Below are 23,739 nucleotides of genomic sequence, written 5' to 3'. Positions count from 1 at the left end.
AAAACTTAGGGCCTCAAACCCAAATATATCAAATGGATTTACACAACAGTTGTTCGACCAATATTGGCATATGGATGTCTTGTGTGGTGGCAAAAGGGCGAAGTGAGAACAATCCAATCAAAATTGGGCCATCTCCAAAGGATGTGCTTGATGGCGATGTCTGGTGCGTTCTCTACAACTCCCACAGCAGCGCTCGAGGCCCTTTTCGACGTTGCGCCACTACACATACATCTTAAACAAGAAGCACTTTCTTGCTCTTACCGTTTATGGGTACTGGATCTACTGGAGAAAAATCCAGTGAATCGTAGATCTACACACACTTCGTTGTTTCCACTTTTGGTGAATTGGGACAAAATTGTCCTTGCTCCAAGTGATCTCACAGTTGCTTGTCACTTTCCTTACAGGACATTTATCACACAATTCCCTTCACGGGAAGAGTGGACGTCTGGCTATTTGGAAAGAAGTATATCAAACGATATAGTATGTTACACTGATGGCTCCCTTCTTGAAGGTAGAGCTGGTGCAGGAGTATATTCTCGTGAGCTAAGGCTGAATCAGTTTTACTCACTTGGTAGAAACTGCACCGTTTTTCAGGCGGAAATATTTGCCCTTATGTGTGGAGTGCAATCAGCACTTCAACAGCGCGTAATGGGTAAAGTCATATACTTCTGTTCAGATAGTCAGGCTGCTATAAAAGCTCTCGCTTCGGCCAACTCAAGCTCGAAGCTTGTTATTGCATGTCGAACTCAAATTGAGGAACTGAATTCAGTCAACTCTGTAAACCTTGTATGGGTACCTGGCCATTCTTCCATCGCTGGAAATGAATTGGCTGATGAGCAAGCTCGCGATGGAGCATCGCATGACTTCATTGGCCCTGAGCCGGCTATTCCAATTTCGAAGTGCTGGGTGAAGCTTAAGATAAACTCTTGGGCGGCAACTCAGCACAAGCAATATTGGAATAGTTTGGAGTCATGTCGTCAAACAAAATTGTACATTACTGAGCCATCTCCAAGGGTGGCGAAGTATTTAACAAATCTGTCAAAGCAGAATTGCAGTCTCTTGGTCAGAGCGTTGACAGGCCACTGCCGACTCAACTATCACATGGCAAATATTCAGCGTGCTGACTCATTTGTGTGTGATAGTTGTGACTCCGATTATGGAACTTCGTATCACCTGATATGCAACTGTCCAGTTTTTTTCGCAAATGCGATTCCAATTACTTGGTAAACACTTATTAAGTGAAACTGAATTCAGAAGCCTGAATCTTCAGGACCTTCTGTTATTCTTAACCCGCTGTGGTAATGAGATATAGGCTCTCTTTGCGCTCATGCGTTTTGCAGTGCTCTTTTTAGGGCGCTGTTCGAATCCATTATGGTATGGAGCTACAGTTGTGTTCAGAATAATAGTAGTGAAAGCCGATTTTCATACAAAATGCTCAACTTTGGCATACTGTTACTTTGTTCCCATATGAGCAATCGGCATGAAATTCAGGCAGTGAACTACAAATATACTCAATTTCATTATCACAAATTTTGAAAAATTTTACACTACCGGCTAAAAAATTAAGCACCTGATGAAATCGCTCAAAATAATAGTAGTTTTTCTTTTGTAAATTTTTGTTCAGCAACAATTTTGTAAAAAATTGGCTTGTTTATACTTTTATAGCTTGAGTGGAAATGGTTGATACGATGAGTAAAGAAAAATTGAAAAACCCAAAATACAGCAGATATTTGAATTATTAAAACTACTATTATTTTGAGCGATTTCACCTGGTGTTTAACATTTTAGCCGGTAGTGTGAAAATTTTCAAAATTTGTGATAATGAAATTGAGTATATTTGTAGTTTACTGCCTGAATTTCATGCCGATTGCTCATATGGAAACAAAGTAACAGTATGCCAAAGTTGAGCATTTTGTATGAAAATCAGCTTTCACTACTATTATTCTGAACACAACTGTACATTAGCCTGGGACACAGTTATATGAAAAAATTAGATTCTCGCTCCAGTCCACTTTTTGGATTGCATTTAGGTCCCATAACAACTGTGCAAAATTTCAACTCGATCGGAGAAACTATATTTTAGCGCCAGTCGTTCAAAGTTTGTATGGGATTTACTATGGGAAAACTTACTTTTGCAAAGAAAAATCGACAGAGGTCGCCCATTGACCTCTATAAAAGTTCTGAACACGGATCTCAATAGGTATTTCTACGATGAACAACATTGCCGAAGATCGTAAAGCAATCCGATACTTGTGAAAAAAGTTATTAAGCATAGACTATTCTAAAATTTTGCCCGATTTTGTTTTTATTGTTATTCCTTTACGTGTTAATCAACGTCCGTTGCCAATAGGTTTTCGTTGAATTTTTTTTTTTACAAGTGTCGGATTGTTTCGCGGTCTTCGGCAATATTCTTCATCGTAAAAATACCTATCGAGGTCTGTGTTCAGAATTTTTATAGAGATAAATGGGCGACCACTGGCGATTTTTCTTTGCAAAAGTAAGTTTTCCCATTGTAAATCCCATACAAACTTTGAACGGCTGGCGCGTAAATATAGTTTCTCCGATCGAGCTGAAATTTTGCACAGTTGTTATGGGCCCTAAATGCAATCCAAAAAGTGGACTGGAGCGAGAATCTAAATTTTGTCCCACACTACTGTACATGCTCTCATTTCGCTTATGCGATCTTCCCTCTTCAAGGGACCCCACTCCTATTTCCTCCCATCTTTCCCTTCCCCTTCCCCTCCCATCGGGTAGATGATGAAATAGGCTCAAATATGGCGATGGCGTTTATGCGTTTTATGATTGTCTCGACAAGACCTACGGAGAGTGCCCAAAACATGACGTAAAAGTTGTTATCGGGGATGCCAACGCTCAGGTCGGAAGAGAGGATTTTTTCCGCCCTATAATTGGTACGGAGAGCCTTCACTCCGCCACCAATGACAACGGCCTAAGGCTAATAACTTTTGCTGCAGCTAGAGGGATGGCCATCAGCAGCACCTACTTTGCACGCAAAGACATCCGAAAGCACACCTGGATGCACCCAAATGGCGAGCTCTGCAACCAAATAGACCACGTTTTGGTGGACGGTCGGCATTTCTCGGATGTCATCGATGTGAGGACCTTTAGAGGCCCAAACATCGACTCTGATCACTATCTCGTTGTTAGTAAAATTCGTGCACGGTTGTCTACCGTGGCGAACACAAGAACACAGCGACCGTTGCGTTTCAATATCCAGCGCTTATCAACAGAAGGTGTAGCAGACGAGTACCGCCGGAAGCTTGATGAGCGGATAAGGGGATACAACGTAGGCGAAAACCTCAACAATCTGTGGGAGTCTATCCACGGTGCGATGAGCACAGCAGCGCGAGAGGTGATAGGTACTGCTCAGAGACGACCCAGAAACGGTTGGTTTGATGAGGAGTGCCAGAATGTGACGGATGAGAAGAATGTTGCCAGAAGTCGGATGTTAGTGTCTGGTACCCGGCAGAATAGAGAGCGGTACAAGGAAGCTAGAGCAGCCGAGAAACGAATTCACCGCAGAAAGAAAAGGCAGTATGAAGAAGACATCATTACTGAGGCGCAAAACAGCATCGAACAAAACGATATGCGGAGATTTTACGAAACTGTCAATGGCGTACGGAGAAAAACTGCGCCGTCTCCCGTCATGTGCAATGACCGCGAAGGTAACTTGCTGACAGACAAAATCTTGGTGGCTGCCAGGTGGAAAGAACACTTCGAGCAATTGTTGAATGGAGAGGACACGAGCGCGTCTGAGAACAGACTAATCATCAGCAACGATGGACAAGCTGTGGAGCCCCCGACGCTAGATGAGGTTAGAAGAGCGATTAAGGAGTTGAAGAACTGTAAGGCTGCTGGAAAAGACGAGCTCCCGGCCGAACTTTTCAAGCACGGTAGTGAGCAGCTGTACGAAATGCTGCACCGTACTCTGTTAAGGATATGGGAGGAAGAAGAATTGCCTGCTAGCTGGCTGGAGGGCCTCATCTGCCCTCTGTATAAGAAGGGCCACAGATTGGAGTGCGCCAATTACCGAGGAATAACGCTCCTCAATTCGGCGTACAAAATAATGTCACGTGTTCTGTTCAACAGATTGAGACCGCTGGAGGAGTCCTTCGTCGGCGAATACCAAGCTGGTTTTCGTGAGGGCCGATCAACGACGGATCAAATGTTTACCTTGCGACAAATCCTTGATAAGTTCCGGGAATACAACTTGCAGACACATCATCTGTTCATTGATTTCAAGGCGGCGTACGATTCAGTAAAGAGAAATGAGTTATGGCAGATAATGGTAGAACACGGTTTTCCGGCGAAACTGATTAGACTGATTCGTGCAACGTTGGATGGATCGAAATCAAGTGTGCGGGTTGCGGATGAGACTTCAACCTCCTTCGTAACCTTAGATGGATTGAAGCAAGGAGATGCGCTTTCGAATCTTTTGTTCAACATTGCTCTCGAAGGAGCTATAAGGAGAGCGGGCGTGCAAAGAAGCGGTACCATCGTCACCCGGTCGCATATGCTCCTGGGTTTTGCGGACGATATCGATATAATCGGAATTGATCGTCGAGCCGAAGAAGAGGCATTCGTGCCTTTTCAAAGGGAGACAGCGAGGATTGGACTTACCGTCAACACCAGCAAAACTAAGTACATGATCGCTGGTAGACAGCGTGGTTCCAATCGTGACGTTGGTAGTGAAGTGGTGCTAGGTGGTGAAAAATTTGAAGTAGTGGAAGAATTTGTGTATCTTGGTACTTTAGTGACTTGCGATAATGATGTTACCCGCGAGGTGAAAAGGCGTCTTGCATCTGCGAATAGGGCTTTTTACGGGCTCCGTAACCAGCTTAAGTCCCGTAGCCTGCAGACGAAAACAAAATTCGCGCTATATAAGACTCTTATCCTTCCGGTTGCCCTATACGGCCATGAATCCTGGACGTTAAAAGAGGTCGACCGGAAAGCGTTTGGAGTTTTTGAGCGTAAAGTGCTGCGAACAATACTCGGCGGTAAACAAGAAAATGGCATCTGGCGGCGTCGCATGAATCATGAGTTGTACCAAGTATATAAAGAAGTGGATATTATCAAGCTCATAAAACACGGCAGGCTGCGTTGGGCTGGTCACGTGGTACGAATGCCGGAAGAACGACAAGCAAAAATAATATTCAGTAGAGAACCCGGACGAGGCCGTCGGCTTCGTGGTAGGCCGCGCACACGTTGGCTTTTTGCAGTTGAAGAGGACTTAAGGGCACTTAACGTTCAGGGCGACTGGAAGCGATTGGCTCAGGACCGAGCCCAGTGGAGAAGAATTATCCATTCGGCGTAGATTCAACGTAGCGGATTGTAGCCCATCAAGTAAGTAAGTATGGCGATGGCACAAATCTCCCAACTGGTGGGGAACGTGCCTTTGGAGCCGGCCTTCTGATACCTGATACCAAGAGATAATTTCCAAATGTCTGTATTGTATAAATGCGACGGTAAGGAGGAAACCACACAATTTTTAACAATGTCCTAGGAATTTTGAACATGGGCTCTTCGTTTATTCGCTTTTAGAATTCTTCTATAAACGTTTTTCAATGGGTATCCAGATAAATTTGGAAGGAGCATAATTGCGAATTACTCAAGAACGGTTGCACTAATTTGTCTCATTTTTTCACAGCAGACTTTCATCAAAGTATTGTTTTAAAAATCGAAAAACCAAATTGAAAAAACAAATATGTAGCCTGGAATATTAACTTGGGTTATGTCTACGCGTCGGTTTCCCAAAAAAATTCAAAATATCTTCGAATATAGTTGATCAATGACCGAAAGCGATACAAATTCTAAAAACTTGTGAACTTGTGAAAAAAATATTAAAAAGTTATAACGATTTAAACATTTTTTTTTTGTAGTGAAAAAATTATGCTGCAAGTAGAAGAGTTTTATTTCATATAGGTACACGAAGACTTAAAAAAGGACACCGAAAAAAAAACTTTTTTTTTGCAGAAATAAAAAAAAACTCTGAAACCGAAATATTTTTTTCTAGCTCCAAAATCGCTTTTATTTTAAGTGTTACCAAAGATTATTATTCAATGATTGTTAATTCTTCCAAAGACAGTCAGAGACAAAGTAACCGAGAGATTTCTTCTATTAATTAAAAACGGTTAGTTGTTGGCTGCGGGGTGCGGTCTCGAACATTCTGGTCTTTCAATTTGAACACAATTTATTCCGCCAGTGCTAACCGTTGTTGGTTTGCTTGTCTCGCGGGAAAACATATTGAAGGTACACACTTAAAATACTTCACATAACGCTTTTACAGTTTGATGCAGGCCATAAGTTCAAAAAAATCAGCTGAATCGGATAGTTTCTGACCGTATTTTGGTTTAAAATATATTTCACAAATATCTGGAAAATATACGCATCAATAATGCCAAGTAGAACGTTCTTTTAACAGTTGATAGTTTTTGGGTCACATAAAATGTATAAATTTAACAACTACCGAAAAGCTAAACATTACATATACTTTGCAATTGGATTAAATGGACAAATTGATGTGAAGTTTTTGCGAAAAAGTTACACGTCTTCTCAGTGAATCGACTCACGACACAAAACTTCACATCAATTTGTCCATTTAATCCAATTGCAAAGTATATGTAATGTTTAGCTTTTCGGTAGTTGTTAAACTTCCACTCGGCTGGTTAGCCGTAAACCACGATTCATAATTAAAAACAAGTATTTATCGAGCAACGGACTCATGTTCCGTAACCGGTCGTTTGAGAACGTCGCGACCCATTGGAAGCCCACACAATAGAAACCTCAGCCAGCGCAGTTGCTGGCTAGTGTAGTGTGCTATTTCCATACCTAAAAAATAATGCGCTCTCTAGCTAGGCATTGGATATATATATAGAAAGCGCTGTGTTTGGATGGGCATCTAATTCTCCCGAAAGAGGTGCACTTTGCGATAAAGTACCACGTGATTATTGAGCTGAAATCGAATTCAGGTTAACTTCTGCGTTCATGAGTCCTCTCATGGCGTAGGGGTAACGCGCCCTAACTAGAGATCAGGGAGTCGTGAGTTTGATTCTTACTGAGAAGACGTGTAAATTTTTCGCAAAACTTCACATCAATTTGTCCATTTAATCCAACTGCAAAATATATGTAATGTTTAGCTTTCGGTAGTTGTTAAACTTCCACTCGGCTGGTTAGCCGTAAACCACGATTCATAATTAAAAACAAATACAATTTTACGTTTTCCATGTCGTTTTTTTGGAATTTTATAGGTTGGATTCCACACTATTTGATCCACAACTGTTGGGTCATGGTATGTCCTAAAATTCCAATATATTAGAAATTTCGCAGAAAATTGATGTTTTTGTATTCTACAATACTTTTTTACTTTTATATGCCGAGATTGTAATTGTAATTGTAATTTATTGGCAAAACGAGAACATGTTAGTATTCACAACTTTAAGCCATGTCAAGGAACAAATTATTTCAAGAAAAATACATAAGGAGAGCCAGTTAGCTAGATAAGTTATAACTACAAATGCTAATTGTGATTGGCTAGTTGCCTCTGTTCAGTGCTGCTTTAAGAGAAATTAATGTGGGTTGTTGCCTGACGGAGAGTGGTAGCGAGTTCCAGGTTGACGCGCCATAGACCAAAACACTTTTACGAACACTGGTTGTATGGTGTGGCAGGATGAATGATCTGGCTCGCTCGTTCTGACCAATCGGTGTATGTTGAGTGATGTACTCTGGATGGTTACCATGATATGCTCCATGCATGAAATGACAGATACGCCGACGATAGTACTCAGGAAGATCGCATCCAACTATTGTGTGTCGTACCATTCCCGTTGTGTCACGTCTTCGAAGTCCGTAAACAAATCTCACAAATGTTAAATATTAGTATTTTTACCAATATAATTTACCTTTATTTTGAACAGAATTGAATACGATAGCATATTTTGTGATCAGGAAAATAGAAAATTTCTACTAAACAAAGTCAACAGACAAATGTATATAGAGTGCTATAAGCATAGCGTGCTATAGGAGAAAGAAATGAGAGAAATGTCACTGAAAATGTTCTTATTTCAAAACCAATATCATAAGAATTTGTTTATTAAGACTGTTTTCTAGTTGCGTCATCATTTCGTACCATTATTTTTGTGACATCTGTAACCTCACAGAAAATTTAATCAATTACAAATAATATGGCAGTTTATAAACTCTTTTAATTCAAAAGGTCTGATGTTCATAGTAGCGAAAATTAAATTGTTGCTCTAAAATTCTGCTCCCCTACAAGATATCTGACGTGGCCCCCTGGAAGTCCAAATCCGGCACAGAATGGATGGTTTGTTTGGCGAAGTTAGTCACTTTCAGAACTTATTTGTAGCTCGTCGAATTCAAATTTCAGCCAATTCGGACAACCTGAATAGAGCCCAAACTGAACGAGCTCCAAATCGTTTTGTATGGAAAAAATATTTGGTGAAGAGAATCAAAAACGTAGATTTGAGTATTGTACCCTTTAATTCCGTCCTAGTTGCTTATCTTTTGACAGATATGCGTATTTCTACTACCGCTTGTAGTCTTCTTCAACGCTAGTCACTCTCATCCACAAGTAACTGTAACTGAAAATAACTACAAGTGGTCGTACTCGAAATACGCTTATCTGTCAAAAGATAAGCAATTAAGGCGGGATTCAAAGGTACAATATTCAAGTCTATTTGTTATAAATTATATAAACCAAATTAGATTTCCTTTATTACGATTTTGCTCAGAGGGTTCGATTTAGCTACCATAACTTTCGTCACTAAAACTCTAAAACTCAACGTGGTTTAGGCGCAAACATTTCTGTCTTCCTAGATATGGCTTTGGGACCAATGTGCAAAGCCATCAGCGTTCAACTCAATTGAAATTCATTACTTCCTCCTAACGAAATTTGGATTTGACGTCTTCCATGATCCGGGTATCGTGTTAGTCATTCACGTCACTTCGAGCGTTTCAGAATGCCAAAAAAGCTAATTGAACTACACATCCTTAGCACAATTGATGAAACGTGATGAATGGGAACGTTAGCTGCCAATGAGAGCATCGAGATCCTTCGCTTTCCACGACAATTCAATTCAACCAAGAAGCAAGCATCTGTGATAGGACTTCCGTCGATATCTTCGCGCGATGCCAAGGGCTGCTGTTGATGTCCGTTGCTAACCGCGCAATGATGGTCGGAACTCAGCTCTTGTTGAAGTGCGCGATTCCTTCGCTTCATTCATGCTTTTCCTTACAAAACCAGCACAGAAGCGATTGAATTGAGTGTAGTGGGTTGATGTTCGATAGCTCGGTTAGCCTGACATTGTCATTGAAATCATCACCCGGGTTATTTAATTTGCCACCCACTCACGTCATCGGTTTCCAGTTAGTCGTCATACTCGGATCGACTCTCAGATCTGTGCTGCAGAAGATACCTATCGATAGAGATACCTACATGGCAGACGTTTAGAGTGTGAAAAGTGGTGGGAAATACTGAAAAGAATGGTTGATAGCAGATATGTATGGATGATGGGGGCAAGTTTATTCCAGATCCATCCAGCTTCTCAACAGCATTTGAGCGACAGAGTTCCGTGCGAAGTTATGCAAAAGACGCTGAAGAATTTCATTGAAGAATATTCTTCACCAAATAGTTTTGCGTGGGTTGAGTTCCAGATGCAGGATTTGCTGCAGGACGAAATGGTGCTGACGTATGTACTTTATACCAAATTTTCGATTTGTATTGCGTTTTAGCCTTTTGAGTGGTTTTATGCTGGAATCGAAAATTAATTGGCCTTCAGCGGTCAAAATTTCATTCAAGTCGTTAAGTGGAAATGGTTGGTTACATCTAAACACGACATCTTAACTCGACTATCGAAATTCATGCCACTGTGCTTCATTTATCAGAAAACAGCAATCAAAACATTTAGCGTCAGTTTGTTTATATGGTTTATATAGTTGTTCTACACCTTCGGAGCGATTTCCAAGAAAAAATCGTTACAATCGTAAACGAAGTTACACAAAATTGAGAACGATTTACACAAAATCGAGTTTTTTCTGCACCAACACATCAGATGTGTAATTTCAACATATGCTGAAAACCCTGATCCTGGGACGATTTCTTCAAATCTTGAGCCAAACGAACATGCGTTATGTTTGTTTTGAACTTTTTTGGAGGAGTAATGTAATCCGCTCGAAATTATTTCGGTGAAAGTTGTTTTGCAAAAAGGCCTTTTGAGCCCGCCCTGCTGACTGCCGTTGGTCAGACCAGCAGTCTGCGGTTCCCCATCTGAGCTTCGGTGTCCGATCCGCGAGGGCTAAGAGAGCCGTACCAGAAAAACGGTAACACTACAACGATACAAAATACGCTTTTTAGCAATGAGGAATTCATGTCCGTATTACACTATTATTCTCGACGTCGAGCCAACTCAGCACTGCTGGTCTGTTGCCATATCAATCCATTTTACTTCCGCTTATCTCTCATATAAAGGATCACTAGTAGAAACTAGTTCTTCAATCATGGCTGTAGTTTCACTCAACACCATCATGGAATCATAATAAATTTTTCTGCACTCGGACAAGTGTAACAAGTATCACATTAGAGATTTTAGGCTCAAGGCGATCTTGACTAAGACAAACTGATCTTCTCAAAGAACGTGATAAGATTTGTGCGTTGTATTCATGTCAATCTATCCAGTAGGATACTTTTCACAAAAATGAAAACTAATATCGTGAGTGTACCAACTGCGTACCATAGCGTACCTCGCGGGATTTTGAACGTACCTCGAGTTTTCTTTAAAAAACGGCGTTCCTGCTGAATAGATGGTCGACTTTTTGGAAAATCTAGGCAAACCGTTCCGATTTTTTCGGAACTTGCGTGTACCAATGATGTACTTTACGAATCTAACCTCGGTTTTAAACGTACCTCAAAAATTTCCATATGTTAGCCCGAAAACATGTAAAAAACTTTATACTTAAGTTGAAATTTGACAACTTTATGGCAAAAAACGTAATCTCATAACGCTATAAGTGAGATTGAGATGTATACTACAATACGTGTTCATATGATTACCTGGATGTATGCAGCACTCAACATTAAACATAGAAGAACAAACATAATATCAGCCGTGATGTGAACGGCTTAATGTAATATATAGAAATATATATGATACTTTGGGATATATAAATAACAACTACAATATATTAGAAAAAGTTTAATGTAATGCAGTGAAATTTACTAAAGTCACCTGAAAATCATTCCTAGGTCTGTAAACCACATTCCTACTGTACTCACATTAAACGTAGCTCGATATATTTCATATTTTATAAATAATTTGTAGGAGATAAATACGAGTGTTTCATAAGATCACTTGTTCTTATTGAAAATGAAGTTTAATGTGACCCGACCAGTGGATTACAACAAAATTGTAGCACAATTATATCAAGAATTGTTACAAATAACAAACTTTGTTTCACTTTTTTAAGAAACACTTTGAATTGATGGTAGAAATTATAACATAATTAAAACAAAATCTGTTATAATAACAAAGGCTGTTTCAAATTTGTTTCAGTTTGAAACATAATTATAACACAGTTTGTTATAAATGCTTTGAGAGCAATCACTTATAACAAATATTGTTATAATTCAGTTAGGCGGCATCCACAAATTACGTAACGCTCTAAGGGGGGGGAGGGGGTTGGCTCGAGCGTTACGACTCATACAAAATTTTAAAAAAAATCATACAAGAAGCGTTACGGAGGGGGGGGGAGGGGGTCGAAAATTTTCAATTTTAACGTTACGTAATAAATGGATGCCGCCTTATGGAAAACAACAAAATGAGTTATATTTTTGTTTGATTTGAAACAAAATGAGTTACATTTTTGTTTAAATTATAATATATTTAGTTTCAATTTTGTTTAGAGTAGTGGAAATTGTGTTATATTTTTTGTTATTTTAACTACTAATTAGCCAAAATTATATCATATTTTGTTAGAAACAATGCGCTAACTTAATAAGAAAATCTGTTACAACTCTGTTCTAATTCACTGCACACTTCGAAAAAACCTTGTAATTTTGTGTCATTTAGCACCGACATATTAAAGCGAGCTAAATGACACAAAATTATGTTTAATCTTATTTTTACACGATGATGAGAAGGAGGAACTTTGTAATTTTACAACCCCACAGATGATGCGTGTAATTTTAATGTACTCATATCTCATGTTTATAACCTCAATCAATCCGTAATAAATATGCCCACATATTACTTCAATTTCCGGAAAAAAAAAACAAGAAAAAGCAATTTCTAAACATATATTTCACTTAATTTATCTGCTTTCACTAATCCATTAACACCCGTTAATAAAATTTAAAAAAATACACAATTCTCCTCTTCCGTCGTGCGAGTTTACTCCTCCGTTAGTTTTTCCAGAACACAGCTCACACCTTCTTCTCCAATCCTGTTAGTAACTGCATCTTTTAACTTTACACGCTTGAATGTTGCAGGAAGAAAGTAGTTACAGAAACTTTTCACGAAACACAGGACATGTTCATAAATCTAATGATTTCAATTGGATTATGATTTTTGTAAGGCACGCAACTGATCGTAAACAAACTTGACGTTTCAACAACGCGTAGGTCGTTTATGTGTTACCATCGTGTAAATTTATGTCTTTTTTAATTTAAAATTATAATATGTGCTATAATTTTGGAAGAGAACACTTTTAATCATGTAGAAATACCAGAGAAACTATTTCAACTGATTCAATTCGACCTTACATCAACTATGACACAAAAATAAGTCTGTTCCTAGTTTGTGACCTGGTTTATTGCGTCAGTTTACTGATTTACATCACCTTTAATATTAGGATTTTCTTAGTGTGTGGTCGGGGATGCATCCAAAATATTGCTGTGGAAGTGTTTAAACCCAAAAACAATGCAAGCTTATTTGCACTGGATGAAAATTACTATAAAACCTAGAAGAATATGCAAATCTACAATAAAACTATCATAAACATAAAAAAAAAAAACAAGTTAGAATCTGGGCAGTGTTGTGCTCAACTGACACTCGAAAGCTGTTAGTTTCCTCCCGATGCCAACAAAATATTGATACAAAAACAATAATTTACAATAAAAACATACATTTGACACTTCGTTCAATCATACAACATAGAACTTGCATTATACACAGTATCGGACATATAAAATGCACCAAAGCCGTTTTCCCATACAAAATGGTCAACTTCAGATAGCTATATTTCCGCCGTTTCTCAACCGATTCTTTTCATTTTTTCTTTGACGAACTACAAATTTCCTAAATTTTTGAAAACTACTGTTAAAGTTGTGTGAAAACTATAGATAAAAAAAACTACAGACGGGTTGAATTTTGACAAAAAAATGCACCAAGACACAAAGTGATGTAGCAGAAAAACTACGCGTCCTACCATCTTGGTGTCTTTAGCGCATTTATTCATTGGGTGATAAGGACCAAATGCGCTGAATACACCAAAAAGATACGACGCATACTTTGTCTGATACTTCACTTTTCATCTTGGTGCATTTTTTATGTCAAAATTCAACCTATCTGTAACTTTTGAATCAATAGATTTCACAAAATTTTTACAACAGTTTTAGAAATTTGAGGAAATTTGTAGTTCTTCAAAGAAAAAATGAAAAGAATCGGTTGAGAAACGGCGGAGATATAGCTATCTGAAGTTGACCATTTTGTATGTGAAACGGCTTTGGTGCATTTTATATGTCAGATACTGTAAGTTGCATGAGAGTTTAAATCACACGACTTGTGTGCAGCGAATTTACTGTGCCATTCGTTACTAGCGGAACAGAGATCATTTTCAGAGATCGTAACTGAAATATAACGTTAGTGAAGTAAAAATCAACAATTTTGACGATTACGCAGTCAAAAGAGTGCTCGATACTGAAAAGTATTTAAATCACAGACGAAAAAGGTCCATCTGCCACAAAATGTGTTATAATTATATTATATTTTATAAATTGACATAATTAATTTATGTACGACATATTATATATCATTTGCTGTAACATTAAAGAATCGATTTAAGAATCATTTCGATTGTATTTTTCACATTATCCATTCCTCCATTGGAAGAATTCCGCAGCGTATTTTATAAAAACACCCCTTTCCATTTTTGTAGGTTGATTGACCTACGAAAACAAATTCAATTGAAAAATTAATACAAAGGGCTTAGAAGAAAATGTTGCTTTTATTGTGGTAAGCTCCATCGAAGTTAATACGCCAATCGCGTATTATCCTCGATTTTACTATAGTAAAATCGAGGATAATACGCGATTGGCGTATTAATTTCGATGGAGCTTACCACCATTAGTGATGAACTAGAAAAGCCAATTGAATTAAGATAAACATAATGACATTTAGGTATTTTCCTTAAAAAAGGGGCTTTCGACTTTAGAGTGTTCTACTAAAAATGAAGACATTTATAAGATTTGCATTAAAATAGCGAACAAGTGGTTCGTGTCAAAATACTTCTTTTTTATGTTTCAAACTTTGTGGTTTTGATTCGATTTATGTTCACCAGTGGTGGTGCCCAAGCTCAATTCAGCATATTACGGACCAAATTACGATTTATCATCAAAATTTCGGGCTGCATAGGAGAAGTTAAAAATGCATATGCGTCTCTTCTCGATAAACTCAGATTTAGATAAATTTTCTAAGGAGTGTTTCATTTGGCATTTCTTTTCAACTGAGTACTGCGATCAAATGAAATGATTCGAAAGTTTGCCATTTTCGCATTCGTATATCGTGTGGCAGGTACGATGAAACTCAATGCCCAGGGAAGTCAAGGAAATTTCCATTACGAAAAGATCTTGGACCGACCGGGAATTGAACCCAGACACCTTCAGCATGGCTTTGCTTTGTAGCCGCGGACTCGAACCACTCAACTAAGGAAGGGTATAAAAAGGAATCGGGGCAAAATACACACTTTCGTGGAATTTCGTGATTCGAATACTATTAATGACTATCAATCGTTCTGAGATGTAAAATCATATTAGCAAGAAAAACAATAATGGGTTCATTACTTTGCTCAAAAATGAGATTCTTCCAATGCCTTGATTATATTCCAATTTGTAGCTGAACAAAACTTGAAGTCAAATTTCAGAGGACAACTTAAGCAATAAGACTATATACACACTCAGTTAAACTCGGCTAATTTTCATTCTTTTACCGAGATCCGCACAGCCGAGCGATCAGCAACTGAGTTTTAACTGATATTTCAGCAAAAAATCAAGTTTGTTTATAGCAGCACCTTTGGGTGCCGCTGGCATCAAACGTTACTTTTGATGAGATGTCAGCTAACGAACTTTAACCGAGATTTTCACAGCTGAGATCGGCATTCTGATTTAAGTGTGTAGTAAAGCAGTTCATACACAGATACAGACCTTATGCAGTGTTTGTGTTTGTGTGGAAAAATAGCTGTGTTGATTGTTAAGGCTAAGTAGCCCGTCATTCGTTTTAGCAGCAATGATGACTTTGCTGCTTGCAATTCAAAGTGATAAATCTCAGTCTTCATAGTTCACATTGGCTTGAAAAAGTATCAATGTACGCGCTAACATGCATAAAGTATGCTGATACTTTTGCAGCTGTGTCAGTGCAAAACTAACTGATTTTCTTTGATTCGAAATCGTGAGATGAATTAGCAACAATCATCAACAACGCGTACAAATTTCAATGACGGCCTACTTCGCCTTAAGAGGAAAATAATCGGCATCGCTTTTCAAATTGTCAAAACCAATTTTTTCATTCAAAATCGAAGCAATGCTCATGAAAATCTATAATTGCACTACATTTTCTATCTGGAATTCAATGATATGGTTTTCATAAAGATTTATTAAAATTTTAAAAAAATCTTATTGTCACTATTGATGATTGCTGATAATGATTGAATGATAGAATCTTGACCCTTAAAAAGCTGTGTGTTCAGAATTTAACATTGATAAATAGGATTGTACGACATTTTCCAGAAACCCATCCCCCAGGAAGCCATACCTCAGAATGGGACATTCCCAAAAAAAATAAATAAAATAGCCAAAATAGAATTTAACAGATGAGCAATTCTCGCTGAAACCAGGCCGCCATCGGCACCCATCGTTAGAATTCCAATTTTATGTCACTGATCGCTAGTTTTCGATAAAACTTAAGGGTGGTCCATTCGGTTTTCTCAAATTGGTGTACCCCTTGTACACCAGCTAGCTAAACAGTTTGCGAAAAAGCCCATTTTTTGATAAATCTTGCGTATTTCTTCACGTGATATGTCTCATATTTCGCTTGGAACACATAGCAAACTTAGTGGCATCGTATAGAGAAAGGATATAGCTTTCATTTGAAGTTAAAAAAATATTGGCGGCCATTTTGAATTTGGCCGCCATCTTGAATTTTATTAGAACCATCGTTTTTTCACCATTAGCACACCGCTCGTTTTGAATTTTGAGATCATTATTAAAAAGCTGAGGAAAAATTGCGTAAGATAGGCTATAAAAACTAGGTGAGCAATGGTATTTACCCTATGAAATGAACGATTTTCTAGATCATGTTCTACGATTTTGACGTTCATGGCGAGTGCGATCAATGCAAACATCATTTTTTGTACAACAAAGAAACAAGGTTTCAATCGTTGATGTATTATTCGAGTCAGATGAAGAATAGGAGTATTAATTTGGGTGAAAAAATCTGGCGGCCATCTTGAATTTTGACGCCATCTTGATTTTGAGTAGTAGTAGAAGTTTTCGCCTTGTTAGCTCTCAACATGTTGAATTTTAATGCTACCGTCACACTTACTCTTCTTCTTGTTCTTCTTACGTCCCTACTGGAACAGAGCCAGCCCCTCAGCTTAACTAGTTTCGAAAACAAATTATCAAGTAGGATTTTTTAACGTTTATTTGCTGCCTGAATGATTGTTCTGCATCTCTTCGAGTTGAAAAATAGCATTTATTCTTTCATTTATTTGGTCTAAAACCATTGATAGAAATGAACAATCAGTTGAACAGCAGAGATAAGATAAGAAAAAAAGAATCGGATAGTTTTTTTTAACGGAGGCCTTATAATTCAACATGATGAGCGCTGAGATGGTGAAAAATCATTCAACTGCAAAAAACCAAAATGGCGTCGACATCCAAGATGGCTGCCAGAACCTCAAAATGATACACCTTCGTTTCGGCATTACGTTCACATTAGAACAAATCCTGCTTCTTATATTTCAATTTGCAATTTTTCACATGCATGTTGGGCGGTAATAAAAACGACACTTTATTGTTCAGAAAATCAAGGATTTTTTTTGCATAAAAAAATTAAGATTTCTATTCTTAATTAATGCACTTTTGGCAATGTTTCACGTTAAAACTACAGATATTACCGTAAAACTTACTAATGTCCCAATGCGCAATTTATAAACTTCATTCAATGACAAAAATGCAAAAAAAGTCGAGTCTAGTACACGACACTGAAGACGGCTTTACAGTTGAGGTCGAAATACGCGTATCTGTCAAAGGATACAAACTCTAGTGGAATTAAATGGTATAGTACTAAATTCGGTTTTTTTCATCTACTTAACAGCTCGAAGATTTATTATATTTCAAAAGGTATTTCTGGACTCACTTTCGATTTTTTTTTCGGTTTGGATGCATAATAATGATTTGGAGCGTCTGGCAATTCATTTTTCACGACAATCAAAAAGACTAAACAAAACCAAATTTATGTAATTTTTTCGTATCTTGAAAATGACTAAAAATGATTCTGGGGAATGTCCTATTCTGGGGAATGGCTTTCTGGGAAATGTCCCATTCTGGGTAATGGATTTCTTGGGAATGTCTCATTCTGGGGGACGTCATTCTGGGGAATGTCATTCTAGGGTTTGACTTTCTGGGAAATGTCCTACAACCATAAATAGTAACAGAAATAGTTCACTGTATCCAGCACGTGCACGAGTTAGGAAAGTTAATGAGTTTCGGGTAAGGGTGAACATGCAAACAATATAAAATCTGAAACCAATCAGATTGTACTTACCTGAAAATCAATTTATACGGACAAAGCACAGTTTATTTGAACTTTAGTCATTGGACTCAGTTGTCGAACTAAGCAGACGTATTGTCCAAACGCACTCTAACTTTCGCCATTAATTTTGGCTTATAACTGAATTTCCATCCATAGGCACCAAATTGAAAATTCTTCCTACCATCAAACGGCACACGTTTTTTTTTTTTGCGCACCGCCCAAACAATCATATGTGCCAAAGGATTCTCGGACGATCAATTTTATTTTTGACTCACTACAAACATCATATCCTTGCAAATCGTTCCCTCACAGTCATATGCCGTTAAATAGCGTGCCGGTAGCTCGACTCGACGTATCATCAAACGCACAGGAATGTACTAGCTGCAGATAGGGTCCTTCTTCCACCACATTTGCACCATTCTGCCGAGATCATATTCTCATTCGTGCTTCCTTCCGCCCAGGATCCGGAAAGTGGGGGGGGGGGGGGGGAGAAAAGATGATGTCCGCGCCGCGATGACGACAGTTCATCCAACAGTCCACAGTGTACATTTTTCGGGGGGAAAACGGATGTAATTCAACCCGCGATCGAACGGATAATAAAAATATATGCTATCTTAGGAAAATATTACGAGGAATCGAGTAGTGCTCACTCCTTTCATGTAAAAAATCGTTAAGTATCCCATGTTGCCCGATTTGTGAGAAACTCATATACCGTCAAGCTACCATTCACCGTGAATTTAAGAATAATTTGTACTTCAAAAAATTATACAACTTTTCCATACAATTTGAAGCGTATTAGAATACCACTACGTAGCGTACAATTATATAATAATTCAGGGAAAAATCTAAAACTAGTGATGCATAACTAAACATTACTCAAACATTTTGTTTGAAAATCTCATGTTAAGGTCGCCTCGTACCGTTCTATGTCACCATTTACCGTGCACACTAGTGCACCATTCACCGTGCGTATAGATTTCGTCATGATTTAATTTTGTTTCTTGAAGAAACGTTGTTGATGGAGCAACTATGTTGCTAATAGTGAGCGCACTCATTTTTAAGACTGTTCAAATCTTCATTTACAATAAAATCCATAAAAAATTTGAAAATTGGCTAAATAATTATTTTTTCATTAAAATCGTTATAGGAGGTTTGACTGTATTGTCCAAATCATTCCATATTCACTCAAAAACTAAATATGAAGTAGTTTAATGACGATATAACAATAATCTAATATTACCGAATAATTTCATGCCTTTTACACTAATGCACGGTAATAGGAACCATACATACTGAGAGGGATCCATTCACCGTGCATTTGGGTTTCGACTGAAACACAATATAAAATTCTAATTTGCATAAAATCTCATTGCTCATACGATGAAATACATCTTACTAATAGTATCCACAATGAAAACTTGTTGAAACTTTGAAAAAATCATACTCTATCGTTAAAATGAAAAATGTGATTTTTTGGTGTTTCTACTAAGAGTATTGAAAAATCTTATTATCAAACAGAATTCACATGATTTTTACTACATAAACTAGGTTTTTCAAAATGCTTTGTGACAAAAACTAGTTCATTTCATCAGTTTTATCTTATTTTGCTGACAAAAAAATAATTTGTGAAAATTTGTATGAATATTCTGTAGGAATTTGTATATGTGCACGGTGAATGGAGGCCGCACGGTGACTGGTGACTTAACGGTAGTGAAAAAACAAACAGAATGGTTCAATAAATATTGCGGGCTTTGAATTTATGACGTGAATTAGAATATATGACATAGTGACACTTGTAGAGCTCGTTCTATTGTGGAGACATTTTTCAGACTTTTTTTCACTTTTGTTTTGGGATCTTTATGTTGTGGTAGATCAATATATTCAAGTATTAGATATATACAGAAGTGGTCCAAGACCACAAAGCAAAGCATTCAACAGTGTGGGGCCAATATTATACAATATTTTCACATCTGGCTTATCTGAGTTACCTCAGGGATGTCAAAAATCTTTGTTTGCTGATGATACAGACCTTTTCGCCAGAGGACGGAGCCTGTGTGACATCTGTAGAAGATTGCAAAGAAGTTTGGATATTTTTTCTTCATACTTGCAAAAATGGAAGATTTCTCTTAATGCTTCCAAAACTCAACTTATAATATTCCCACATGAAGCTTCTCCATCAATTGACATGTTGTCACGATGAGAGGGGTTACAATAAATTGGTCAGATGAAGTTACATAAACATTTAACTTTCAAAAATCACATTGAGGGCATTCAAGCCAAATGTAACAAATTCGTAAAATGACTTTATTCACTTATTATCAGAAAACCGAAACAGGAAAAAGGTTGTAACCACTCGATTTCTCTTATTTTTTCCCCTAAGATAGCATATAGAACACTGTGAACCACTGCGATGAATTGGCGGTGAATCGGTAAGCAACCGAAGGATTTCGAAGAGGGGGAGGTATGCCTGTTGCTCCAAAGGACTTCAATTCCCGAACGAGAAGGATAATGGCCATGCGGTGCGGTCGGTTGTGGCTTATAGGCTTACAGCATCCCGCGCTGGATTCAGTAGTTCTCGGGAAGTCGGACGGATTGGTCGCAAAATTGGCAAGCCTCGAAGGCTTCTTCGGAATAACTCAATCCAAACGGTGGTGGCTCTACTGAAGTTTTGGGGGTGATTTTTTGTGTGTCTTGTCTTGTGTGAAACTTTTTGAACAAAATTGAGCAGTGATATTAATATCCTGGAATTTTCTGGTCGAATTGGATAGATTTAGCACAAGGATAACTGGAATTGCGTGATTGCTAGGTGGACTGAAATATAAATAGCGAATATTCATGCGAAACGTGAAATAAATCTGTGAATTCAAAATCAGGGAGGAATTACTACTTGACGAAAACTAACAGAATTTAATTTCCTGCGTTATGGTATGCTTGAAGTTTGAGAGTTAATTAATTAATTAATTATGGTAGGAAAGTTTTTTTGTTACATTTCTCATTACCTATTTCTTTTTTTTCTGTTTTAAATTAAATTGTAAGAGGTATATTTTCAAATTTTATTACTCATTATTCGAATTTTGAAAAACACAAGTTTTCAATCAAATCATAACGATATTTTTTCACGATTCTGTTCAGCGGTGGAAATGTTTTTCATCTATAAGTGATTCTCTAGATAGATTTGTATAATATTCAATAGCTTCTTAATTGAATCCTCGGGAATCTCATTAAATTCAAATAGGGGAAGAGCACCAATTTTCGACCCAACACTAATTTTCGACCCATTCATACGATTTTGGCCTACTTTGTATGAAAATCCTAAAATTGGCACAGAATTCTTGTAGATCGGAAATTAGTGCATTTTTCCTATTAAATCTTTCATTGGAAGCTCACAAAATACTTATGCCAGAAAATTTGTTGTTGTTGCGGGTTAATCTGTTGTTGTTTTGAGTTGTATTTATTTCAACTTATGTCAATTCTGGCGAAATTGTTTGTTCAGTCTTGGAAATCGTATAAGACACATTCCAGCGTAACGCGACACACAGTGCGTTGAATGTATGGGGATGCGGGACAAAAATCAAAACTGGAAGATCAAGCCATTTGAGCACCTTGGAATGGAAGGGAAAGTTGTTTCTTGTCAAAAGAGCTACAATTTGTATAAATGACATATAATATACGCATAATCGCAAAACTGTCCCAAGCACCAATTTCAATATTTTCCAAGAAAACCCTTGCAACTTTTACTTGTATTGCCCATAATGATGTAAGAAGCCATTTCCAAATATGTCTCTTCTCATTTGTAGCTGCAAAAGTGACTTATACGCCTTTATGCTAAAAAATCGCATTTTTTCTTAATTTTTCAGTTTTTATATAAAATTTGAATTAAATTTTGCAAATTACAATTAAACTATATTATCTATATAAATAAAAATGGAGTGGTGTTTGTATGTCACGAAATGGCTTGAGAACGGGCTATCGGATTTAGAAAATTCTTCCATAGTTACGTTCTTGACGTGTATGTGTATATAAAGAGTAAAGGATATTTAACGGGAAAGTTGGAAAAACAGGAGTGAATGGAGCTTCCATTTTGCACGGGGCGTTTCAAGGCGTTTCTCAACAGCCTACTTGATGGCAAGACGAAGTTTGCCGGGACCACTAGTTTCAAATATAAACTTGCTCTGTTTTAATGTCTGGTTGAGCCAAGATCACATAGCGTTACAAGATTTTCGGATTTTTAATCACAAACAACTCATTTTCATATTTGTGCGGGTTAAGGAGTATACCTAAAAATTGACAAAAATCTCAAAGAGTAGCAGGGAGTTGCAGCTGAATCTTTTAGACCTCTTAGATGACACTCTAAGGAACATGTCTGTGCGTGATTTAGGGCGGAACTCGGTGGAACTTTTTTGAATCGATAAACAAAGTCACATGTTAGTATTTCATATGTTTGATTTGTTAGCCTACTCAACGTGCGGATTTATCATATTCAAAGTTGAAATTGATGTTGTTATCCCATCAAACATACTTTACCAACCTTCAGCCATGTTCTCTTATAGATTTTGATTGAATAGATTTGTTTCAAAACTCTCCGTAAGAGTTGAATGAGAATGCTGGAAACATGCGACAAAATTAACTTTTTCTGCAACTCCGACAACTGTCACTTTCGACGCTTGTTGTAGTAGTGCTAGTGCTTTGTAGAGCTTATAAATACTTGTTCCAATCACGGATGTTATCTATAAACACTTGTGGATACTTATTATCGTCGGATAAAATAACTTGAAATTTGATTTTTGTCTATGGAGCAACGCACTGTGCGACACCGCGAGGAATCGACTTTCATTATCAAATGAGGCCTGTTCTCTGAAATATGCCTTGTGACCATGTGATTAAACAGCTTTTATATTTTGCATATTAAATGTACTTGATGTTGTGACATTCATTTTGAAACTTAACACTGTAAATATGGTAACTAAAAGTAGTTGCATTTCATAACGCGACACCATCGCTGAAATGCACTTTTTCAAACATCACTCTATAATCCTCTATATGCTCTGCTATATTTTTTAGAACCCGGGTTTGTTTTAGGCAATCCTTCTATGTATTGATTAAAACCAGATTATGACTCTGAACTGGAAAGAAATATTGAATAATTGTAGAATCTCATTGATTTAATTTTTCGAGCGTCGCGTTACGTTCATCATCCAATAGGGTTCTGCAAATGGTGTAGCGTTACGCAAAAAAAACATTTCTTATTTTCATTGACAAAATTGGTAAAGTTGCATTCAGGTTTCGGAAAAAATGTAGAGTAAGGTGGGGCAAAAGTTCGACCTTAGTGGTATAATCAAAGTTTCCAGGAAAACAATAGCAGTTAAAACAAAACAAATACTATACAGTGAACCTTCAAAATATTGGCTATAATTTTGCTGAACAAACTTGTGTCAAAATATTTACCCATTTTTAGTTATAACAGTTTCAAAATTGGTTGTCTTATTCGAACTTTTGCCCCACCGGTGGGGCAAGAGTTCGAATCTAGTGTGGGGCAAAAGTTCGCTGGCTAAAACACAAAATATCGATTCTTTTATGACAGGCATACTTTACACCAGCCGTAAACTTAAGTTTGCCGAAAAATACACACTAAATTTTCAGCAAAAAACTGCCCAAAACCGGGTTAATTGTAAGATACTCAAAA

General features: G+C 37.5%; 2 protein-coding genes across 7 annotated transcripts in view; one reads left to right on the top strand and one right to left on the bottom strand.

The window, feature by feature from the left end:
• Positions 1–23,739, bottom strand: part of LOC5578216 (ribonuclease P protein subunit p25-like protein) — a 259,804-nt gene that overhangs the window by 45,260 nt on the left and 190,805 nt on the right. The gene's annotated exons all lie outside the window — the stretch shown is intronic.
• Positions 20,612–23,739, top strand: part of LOC5578213 (aromatic-L-amino-acid decarboxylase) — a 57,003-nt gene continuing 53,875 nt past the window's right edge. Inside the window, exon 1 of one of the 4 annotated variants that reach the window (XM_021839950.1) lies at positions 20,612–20,730. The gene's annotated coding sequence lies outside the window, so the exon portion shown is untranslated. Of the gene's footprint in view, positions 20,982–23,739 lie in introns of all 4 variants that reach the window. The other 3 variants (XM_001656807.2, XM_021839948.1, XM_021839951.1) reach the window with 3 other exon arrangements.

The sequence above is a fragment of the Aedes aegypti genome, chromosome 2 (genome assembly GCF_002204515.2).
Source record: "Aedes aegypti strain LVP_AGWG chromosome 2, AaegL5.0 Primary Assembly, whole genome shotgun sequence".
Classification (NCBI taxonomy): Eukaryota; Metazoa; Arthropoda; class Insecta; order Diptera; family Culicidae; genus Aedes; species Aedes aegypti.
This window is presented reverse-complemented; position numbering and strand designations above follow the sequence as displayed.